Below are 7,221 nucleotides of genomic sequence, written 5' to 3'. Positions count from 1 at the left end.
TTGCCTTTGCGCGAGGACGTGCGTAGATCCTGTTTTTCCATTACGAGCTTGCTTTTTCCCGTCGTGCGTCGGAGTGGCACGGAATAAAAATAATAAAAACCAGAACCAGAATCCGATTGCGAGTCCCAGTCCAAACTGAAGAGAACGGAAAGACCGCAGACAGCAGAGAATTTTGTGCTTCAGAAATTGCATTCAAAGACCAGAAATCCAAAAAGAAAGCACAGGACCCACCAGGATCCGGCCGGGGATCGACCATAGCTGTCCCCTATATACATATGTGTGCGACGCTGTTGCTTCCTGTGTCCGTGCAAGTGTGTGTGCGGCTGTTTGTGCAGTCACGTGTTCTAAGGTGATTTTAACGAGTTCCGTGATACGCGAAATGAGATAAGAAATAAGCGGACCCAAGGAGTAGAACAGGAAGAGAGAGTGAAAAGAGCAAAAGATATCCCCGTGCCCCCAGGCCACACACACACACAGGATACCCGCTCGTTGGCTGCCGCCTCGTTGCCTCGTTGCCTCGTTGCCTCTTAAAGGATTTGAGGATAAATCTCCCGAAAATTGCATAAAACAAAATTGTTTGCCAAATTGTGCAGAGAAAAGAAAACCAGAAATAACTAAGAAACAAAGAAAAAAACCAGTGACTTTTTATCAACCGCAATTTATTGATCAACAAATAATAACACAATCTAAAGCTGAAATTATAAAAAAATATATGACCTGAAGGTATGAATAAAGTACAGTAATGATAACATTATTATAAATAAGATTATGAGAGTTTAGGAGATAGGCAAAATTAATGCGCCTCATTTTGTTCTTATAAATTATCATTTTGAATTTTATTCCTTATGAAAATTAGTCATTATTGAGAAAAAAAGGATCATACAAATACAGCTGATTTCCCAATTGGAAGCTAACTATTTAGAAAATTAGGTGAAGCTGGTTTCTTCAATTTGAATACCATTAGAACGAATAACGAATTCGTAGTAGGAAAAGCGGCAGCCTTTTTCAGAAAAGATTAAAAAGTTCACTAGCTCAAAACGGACAATAGATTTGACTATTCTGATAAACATAAATATAATTCATTTGATAAAATTATTATTACTGTCTCGTAAAATGAATTTATCAATTTAAGATTAAATCAGATGGTACTAAAATTTAGATAATACATTATAATGGTAATTTTCAAATCTATATTAACAGGACAGTGTCAAGTATTACTAAAAGGAACTCTAAAGCAGCGAAATATATATAATAAATATTAATTTTCCACATGATATGCTTTTGAGCTCGCTAGAATTAGATATGTATACTGATTTTATTGTACATATATGTATATGTGTAAATATATATATATCCATGCGGAATGTATAATTTCGATCAAATCGCCCAGCCAATTTCAGGGTAACCTTTCACATCCAAACCAGACAGAGAGAAAGATAGACAGACAGAGGGGCGTGCCCGAAGTTATCCGAAAAGCAAACAAAACTTGTCAATTGCATCGAAACGTGTCCCTCTCCCCGTGCTTTTCCACATAACCTACCCGCCTCCTCTCTCATTGGGTACATTTGCCATAGTTGTTGGGAAACTACGAGTACGAGTATGCAACAATGTCTTGGGCTGGCTCTGCTTCTTCGACTGCTTCTTCGACTTTCCTACTTTTTTTTTGATGGAATATGTCAAATGCCTAGCAGAGTTTTCCTCGCTTCCTCTGGCTTTCTCCCCATATTTTCCTGACTAGGCAAAATTGTATTTAGTGGGACAATCAATACTGGCTAGAGGAGGGCATCGGGATTGGGGGTAGTAAAAACATTTATTTGATTGACTGATTGATATGTGAAATGATTTATTACTGCCGAGTGGAAAATGGCGGTGCCTTAAAGCAAACTGTCCACACCGAAAGCTGCCCCAGAAAGACTTTCCACATAAAAAACAAACAAATTTCTTAACCAGTAGAGAAGGAACATTTATTTCTCTTTTTCTCTATCTCATCATGGTTCTCCTGTTTTCTTCTGTTTTCCTCCGTTTCTGTTTCCGTTTCTGTTCAGTTGCACTTTCTGGGAGCCGTAAAAATGGTACCGAAAAAAGTTTTCCGTGCGCTTTATGTGAGAATAAAGTAAAATAATGAAAGCTATTTAGCACAGCCAAGGGGCGCATTAAGTCGTCGGCAGCGTTTGCGGATTATCCTTAAAACAACAACGGCAACAGGCTTAAAAACAGCAGGCGAAAGGAGGTAGCCTGTGACAGCGTTTAATGAGCTGTGCCCCGATCTGGGCTGCGGATGACCCGCGGCCCCAGGACGAGCGCCAGAACCAGCCATCCAGGTCTCTTCACCCAAACACCGAGAGACCTGAGGAAATTTGAACAATTTTTTACTGCCACCTGCAACGGCGTCGCATTCTTCTCCAGGCAAGGCATTTCTCTTGTAGCTGCTGGTCTTTTATTTCCCATCTTTTTTCGGGTTAGGTCTGCTGTGGTTTATGAAAAAGAGTGATTTTATTTTTTGTGTATATGGTTTAAGGAAAATTCCCGTGAAAATGCCAACAAGAAGCTGAGGCAGGTGTTGTGGAATGGGCGTTAATTAGTTTTCGCCACGTCGTTGTGGGAATATACATATTTTGTGAAAATTATTCGAAACTCTTTATTGGGGTTTCCTGAACCATTTGGTATGATAATTAATTTGCGTTTAGTTCAAAGGGGATTTATTTCAAACAGAATGGGAATGTGTCTAAGAAGAAAGGATGTGTGGGTTGAATTTAATGCATTGTCTTATTTATTTATTTATATTCAAGACGGTCTTTATTCCAGTTCCAGATCTGTGCCATTTGTTAACCTAATTATGGATATCAAGAATATCAAGAATGTATTTTTAAATGGGATTCGGTTGCAATTTTAAGCGTTATTTATGGAATACCTTATGAAAACAATTATTAACATGAAAATTATATACTGAATATGTATAATAAATTATTCGTCGGTTTATCTATACATTATTCCATTGGCATTCGCAGGAAATTTACTGTAAACTCATTTGGGGTATGATTTCTATTCAATGATGACTTATTAATGATTATTAAGCGTCATCTGATAACTTTACTACTTAGAGCGCTTTGAATTAAAGACTGCTTATAATTAATTCAATTAGCATACCGACCATTAGGGATTAGTTTCTGGAATTCATTGAACAATTATCCTTAGTCCAGCAGTATTTAGTTAGTCATTAATTAATCAACAAATATATAAACTGAGACTAGGAATTTAATACATTATTTTAGCAGGTGGTTCGTTTTTTAAATCCAAATTTGAATGCAGCTTTGAATTATGTAACATTATTTCCATTGATTTAAAGTTTCATAGTATATCGAGATCTGAATCATAATGTAATGGGGAATTCCTCAATTATAATCACAGAAAAACAATATTCATTGATCAAGTTCCATCTTTTGTTTGGACTTTACCATTTTTTTTAATTTTTCGCAGCAATGTGTCATCTCGGAAAGAAACCTTAACCCACAAAAAATCGAGTGTATCCACATCCACAGTTAACACTACACTTCCAGCTCGAACTCTTATCTCTGATAATATATATGTATTGAAAACGGAAGAAACTTTACAAATTTTCTCCTGTCTGGAAGTACAACTTTTCTCTTTTCCACCGCTGCTTCTGCTGGCACAACAAAACTCATATCGAAGGAAACTTCGCCTTAACAAATACACATGGCCACATGCGCACGAAAAACCTGTGGGGCGATTGAAAAATATTTTCATATGCAAATCTTCTGTTGTTGTTACTGCAGTGGCCATCGGCTGTCTCCCATGGATATGTATGTGGATATTCTGAGGATAGTATGTGTGCCTACTTGCAGTCGCTGGGGCACATCTCGAGTGCAACATTCAACGAAAAGTGCAGGCGGGGAGGTCCCTATATGTACGAGTTCGTAAAATATTTGTTGCTCGGTCTGTGGATGCAAAAATTTTTTGGCATGTGGAAATTTATTTCATAATCTCTACAACAACAATCCCATGCAACGGAAAAAAGGCGAAAACTTTTTGAATACGAGTAAGGGCGGCCTGGAGCCGAGAACTATGAGTAGCTAAGCATGTAATTTATATCCTTCTCCTACTGAGGTTGTGGTATCTGCATCTATTCAGCTATTGTATGTGGCAAAGGGCGTAGGCATGACAATTTTTGAGGGGAGCACAGATACAGAAAACACTCTCAGGTAATCGTTTGGTCAAATGTATTTATCCAGTGGATATGTTATTAAGATATTTGTAACATATCAAATTAAATATTTGAATGCTTTTTATATATTTTGTATGCACATAAAATGCAGCAAGAGCAACACAGAGTTCACTATGTTGCATGCTATGCCGTAATCTGCCACAGCAACAGCGAAGAAATAATTTAATTTCGCTGGTTTTGGTTAGCTAACATTAAACAAAAGATAGTCTCCTGGATCAGTTTCAGTAATCGGATGTTTTTGGTATCCGTCTGTTGTCTGAGTGTGGCGTCCCCCTCTGACTACGACGCTGCTCGGATTGCATATATCTTTTATTTTTATATTTTCAGCTGGCTGAAGTTTTTGCCAGTATTCTGGTATTGGTTTGAGCAGCCATAAATTTGTTTCCGTTCCTGTTGTGGCGTCTGGCTCTTCGGCTGCTAGTGGTGGTGGGGCTGCTGCTGCTCCTGCGTTAGCCTTCGCTTTTAGCCAGCTCCACTTCAGTGCTATTTTATTTGACCACATAAATTGTTTACCAATTTTCACAAGTTTGGCTCAACCCTGCCTCATTTCCCTACCTACCCGTATTTGCGTCTGTGCATGAGGGTGCACGTTGTTTGCTCTCAGTGCTAAAGCGGTTTAATAGGTCTCCTCCTCCTGGAAACCCAATTTTGATTTAGCCCTCAATGCCGAGCAATCTATCTTGGTAGGCAACAATTTGGTCATCCTTTTGTTCTGTTGCTGCTTTGTAGCTATTTTGTAATTGAACAATCTGTGAAATGCCGGAACATCAACAGCAGCAGATGTCAAGCCAGTTGAGACAAATGACCGGACATATTTATTGCAACGGAATCGTTTTCGGCAATGGGAGACGGACTTATTTGATTGGAAGAAGCAACTCTTTACTAGATGCTTTCGATTTAGTTCTGTGAAGTTCGACAGACTTTTGAGTTCAAATTAATTACATTACTCCCAAAATGATGAATGATTACATAGTTTTGTTGAGGGTGAGGTTTATAGTTTTCCTATAATGCGCTTACAGATAACATTGATTGGCTTTTAATTACTATTGTTCACGTGCCCAAATATATTACCACATTTTACCAAGATCGCTTCCTTAACTTAAAATAAATCTCGGCTTAGGAGCAATTTAAGAATAATACTTAAGTCAAGTCCATCATTTTCCCAGCCCCCTTACCTTGCTCAAAGGACGTTAAGCCTGTTTACAAGTTAGTCCAATTCTTAAGCTCTTCCCGAAACGAGCTCAGAGCGAGATGCAGCTTTTTGCAAGCTTCCCTTTTTTGTGGCGGTCAAGTCGGGTCAAAGGAACGATTTAAGAATCAGTTCCTTTCTCTCAGTAGCATGCTGAAGATGCAATTAAAAAAAGTACTGGTATGGGATGGCCAGTCAACGTTTTCTATTTTGTTTGTTTTTTTTTCCGGCTACCCTCGCTGTAGGGGAGAGAGAGTCAGAGTCTGCCCCACTGAACTTTCTCTGCTGCCGGAGGAGTGTCTGAGAGTGCAGTTTTTGCGGCTTATCGCATTGGGAACAGACTTGACTCCTTTGTTTGTTCTGCCGTCCTGCTGCCCGGCTATCCTTCTCTTTCTGCCTGGCCCGGTACGAGTCGCCCAGTAAGAGTCCAGGTCCCATTTGGTCGCTTAAGTTTGTCAATGCATAAATTAAAAAGTTAAAAGTTTTTACCCAATTCTCCCTTTTGGTTTTTCCTGTTTTCGGTTAGTTTTGTTCTGACCTTAATGAAGCCCATGCAATTAAGCCAAGGTTCTGCAAAGTTAATGGAGTATACACCAAATATCCATTCGGCCGGGAGGCCATGCCCTGCGCGCCATGTGAGGAACCACAATGGGATTCCGAATACGAGATGGTTCTGGTCCTGGTGCTGGTGCTGTCTTGGCTTTAGCCTTGATGCAGAAATACAATTTGCTGCCATAAAAGATTACAACTTGTTAAAGTTCTTCATCGTTGCTTCTGAGAGCTCCCCGCAGCCCCATCCTTTTCCCATATCCTGTTGACCGTTATGGCTGACCAGGGGATTATTATAATCCGATTTTCAACTTTAAATGTGCCCCAAAAAAGAGAGAAGAATTTATGGAAAAATGTTATACTCATGCTCGAGGAGCAACCGAACATTTGATGTGCAGTTTGGCAACAATGTGTTTGCCAGGACTTGCCTGCCCTTGCCTCTCGCCTCCTTCCTTTCCTGATAACCGAAAGCTTTTCACTCAAAGTGTTGGTGTCTGCTATGTGGCTGTGTGTGCGGGGCGGCGAGGAAATCGCTGCAGTTTTCTTTATAGTTATTACTTTATAGAGTTTTTCCTTGTTCTTTTCTTTCTGATCACAAAATTGCTTTCAATATTTTGCCCAAAAGCTGTAAGCAAGCGAGTGTGGGAGTAGGAGCGAAACGTCTGGTGGGAGTAACAAACCCACTTTCGAGCACCTGCCTCAAGGTAACGTTGCCCCGTTCAATGCAGTGGGCCTGGCCCCTTCCAACTTGAGGTACGTGTTGCAGCGAAAGTTTGACGCATTAAGAACCGATGTTGTTGTCTGCCCCGGTGTAGGATGGTGTTATTGTTGCTGCTCCTGGTTTTATTGTTGGTCGGGAAAGTGTGTTCCTGAAGGGAACAGGCTGGAAATGACTTTGGCTTGAGTCACAAGGCTTCCGACTCTTCGGAACATTTTAGAATATAACATTAACATAATGTACTGAGACCTTCGAACTAGTCTACCGTATGGGGTCCCTGTCGGAGAGCCATTATTAGTGTTTCTCTTTGTACATAGCTTGTGTATCAAAATTCAAAAAGAGTTTTCAGTTCCTTTCTTTGTGCTCTTTCTTGGAAAATGCATTTGGTTCTGCATTGAGAAATATAAAGTTAATAAATTCGATTTTTAATTTAATAAATATTTTTTCTTTCACTTTAAGGCTTTGATTTTTGTAAACTCATAAATAAGTCTTATTTGTGATCCCTGCTTTAAGCAATAAATT

General features: G+C 39.5%; 1 protein-coding gene across 1 annotated transcript in view; it reads left to right on the top strand.

Moving 5' to 3' along the window:
• LOC111071751 overlaps positions 1-7,221 on the top strand; it is a 44,320-nt gene continuing 37,099 nt past the window's right edge. Inside the window, exon 1 of the mRNA XM_022363255.2 lies at positions 1-723. The gene's annotated coding sequence lies outside the window, so the exon portion shown is untranslated. The remainder of the gene's footprint in view (positions 724-7,221) is intronic.

This window comes from Drosophila obscura, unplaced genomic scaffold (genome assembly GCF_018151105.1).
Source record: "Drosophila obscura isolate BZ-5 IFL unplaced genomic scaffold, ASM1815110v1 contig_46, whole genome shotgun sequence".
Classification (NCBI taxonomy): Eukaryota; Metazoa; Arthropoda; class Insecta; order Diptera; family Drosophilidae; genus Drosophila; species Drosophila obscura.
Note: the sequence above shows the minus strand (reverse complement) of the source record. Positions and strands in the feature narration are given on the sequence as shown.